Source organism: Chenopodium album, chromosome 12, assembly GCF_948465745.1.
Source record: "Chenopodium album chromosome 12, dcCheAlbu1.1, whole genome shotgun sequence".
Taxonomy (NCBI): domain Eukaryota; kingdom Viridiplantae; phylum Streptophyta; class Magnoliopsida; order Caryophyllales; family Amaranthaceae; genus Chenopodium; species Chenopodium album.
The window spans coordinates 32,127,249-32,130,169 of NC_137845.1; the positions used below are offsets into that span (position 1 = coordinate 32,127,249).

Sequence of the window (2,921 nt, forward strand, 5' to 3'; positions counted from 1 at the left end):
ATCCCGTGACCGTCCTCGTCGGAATGAGCTCACCTTTCTCATTCTCTACGACGGTCATGCCTCCTTTCTTTGGGACAACATGAATGGGAGAGACCCACCTAGAACTTGAGATGGGGAATATAATTCCCGCATCCAAAAGTTTGGTGATCTCTTTCTTCACTACCTCTCCCATTTGGGGGTGTAGCTTTCATTGTCTCTCAATAGAAGGTAGAGCACCCTCCTCAAGGGTTATGTGATGTGTACATAAAGCAGGGCTTATACCTTTGAAGTCAACAATGGTATAACCCAAAGCACCTTGGTGCTTTCTCAAAACATCACACAACTCTTGGGCTTGGCGCTCACTCAAAGAAGAGCTAACAATCACGGGATAGGTGGAGTTGGGTCCCAAGAATTCATACTTATAGTGTGAGGGAAGAGGTTTGAGCTCAACCATTGGAACACCTTTACCTTCCTTTGATGTAGCCACTTGGCTAGAAATGCTCATACACATTTGCTCTTCAACATCCTCAAAGCTTCCATTGAGCACATCTTCATACAAAGCCATCTCCTTGCTAGGAATCCTTATCTTTTCCTTATTCAACAAAACATTCTCAAGAGCATCGTTAGAAGTGAGCAATTGCTCATGCATAGAAGACACAACATGATCAAGAGAATCAATCAACATGCAATTTTCTAAAGAAGAACTTGGATACTTCATACTATCATTTAAGTCAAATTCTATCACCTCATCCCCTACTTTGAGTGAAATTTTAGCACTTTTCACATCTAACAAAGCACCCGAAGTAGAAAGGAATGGTCTCCCTAGAATGATAGGAATGTTAGCATCTTTGTCCATCTCAAGCACCACAAAATCCACCAGAATAACAAATTTCCTAACCCTCAAAGGAACATCCTCTACCTTACCCTTAGGAAACTTAATTGACCTATCGGCCAATAGCAAAGTGATGTTAGTAGGTAAGAGTTCTTCTAGCTCAAGTATTTGGTATACCGAGTATGGCATAAGGCTAACACTAGCTCCTAGGTCACACAAGGCATTCTCAATTTGCATTTTATAAATGGTACAAGGGATGGAAAAGTTTCCGGGGTCTTTTAGCTTAGGTGGCATCTTGTTCATTATGATTGCACTACAATTCTCGGTCAAGTTCACCATCTCTACACCATCACAAGTCCTCCTACCACTCAAAATGTCTTTGAGGAATTTTGCGTAGTTAGGCATTTGGGTGACAACTTCGGTAAATGGTAGAGAAAAGTGAAGTTGCTTGAGCATGTCAATGAATCTTCCAAATTGTTCATCTAACCTGTGTCTCATGAATTTTTGTGGATAAGGAAGCTTAGGTTTCACAATTTATTTCTCCACTCTCACCTCACTAGGCTTCTCAATCTCAACCTCACTCAAAGATGCACCATCTCTCTTATCTTCAACCAAAACCTCTTTTGTGCCCTCCTTGGTCTCACTCTTCCTAGGCAAACTCTCCTCAAGAACCTTACCACTCCTTGTGACAATATCATTGACCGGTCTCTTGGGATTTAGGCCTTGGGAAGGTAAAGAAGAAGGACTAGCATGGTATTTCAAAGCATTAGCAAGTTGAGAAATTTGGTTTTCAAGCATCTTATTATGAGTCATCATTTCATTAAATTTCTTGTCACTTACGGCCATGTAAGTGTTCAACAACTTTGTTTGATTTTCAACGATTTCTTCCAAATTGGTTCTATGTGAAGAATAAGAGGATTGAACATAGGAATTATCATTTTGGGCCTTTGGAGCAAAACCGGGTGGGGGATCCCTTAGAGAATTATTTTGAAAATTTCCCCTATTTTGATTGTTCCAATTACCTCTACCTTGATTATGGTTACCATACCCTTGGTTATGATTACCATAATTTTGGTTATGATTTTTGCTACTATAACCTTGGTTGTTATAGTTACCTCGGGAATTTTGGTTCCCATGGTTCCTATTACCACCACCTTGGTTGTAGTTGTCAAAATTGCACTGGTTGTTGTAATTCCAATTCCATTGACCTCTTTGATTCTCAAACCTAGAATAATTATTATTTGACACATAGTTCACATGCTCATTCACATTTCCATCTTGATCATCACAGACATCTATACATGCATAAGGGCAATTTGAAACATCATGATCATACGACTCACAATCATCACAAAACAAGCATCCACTAGGCATGTTAATAGAAGAGGGAGGGAGTTGAGAATTAGAAGACATACCTCTCCCCTTAGATTGGGAGGGAAGACTTGAAACTTAGTAGGTAGCACTTTCCAACTTCGCCTTGATAGCGGACATCTCATTCCCCAAGTTTGTCATTTGTGAGGATAGATTTTTGATTGCATTTAGATAATCAACCGAGTACATCAAAGAGCTACTCTTGCTAACTGACTCTCTTTCTCCATCTTGCCAATCTCTATAGTACCTCACTACGTCTTCAATTATGTCTACCACTTCCTCTTCCGTTTTGTTCATGATAGGACCTCCAGATCCTCCATCTAAACATGATTTTCCTTGAGGACTAAGGCCTCCATAGAAGATTTGAATAATTTGGTACGTAGGAATTCTATGGTGAGGACACTCTCTTAGATACTCTTTGTATCTCTCCCATGCTTCATAGAGACTCTCACTAGGCTTTTGCTTGAAACCTTGAATCAAAGCTCTAGCCTCCGCCGTTTTCTTTTGTGGATAGAAACGGGATAGAAACTCCTTGGTCACTTCATCCCATGTCCTTAGAGAATTCGGCTTGACTTCCTTGTCTAGCCATTCCAAGGCATGCCCTATAAGCGAAAAGGGAAAAAGCTTGAGGCGAATGAATTCTTGGGAAATTCCATTCACCTTGATAGTATTGCAATACTTTTCAAATTCCATGAGATGATTTAGCGGGATTTCATGCTTGGCCCCACTAAATTGTCGC

General features: G+C 40.3%; 1 non-coding gene across 1 annotated transcript; it reads left to right on the top strand.

The window, feature by feature from the left end:
• Nucleotides 1–2,567: 2,567 nt before the first annotated feature.
• LOC145573300 (small nucleolar RNA R71) lies at nucleotides 2,568–2,673 on the top strand. The gene has a single exon (XR_014097349.1). It is a non-coding gene; the product is annotated as a small nucleolar RNA R71 (small nucleolar RNA).
• The last annotated feature ends 248 nt before the right edge of the window (nucleotides 2,674–2,921 follow it).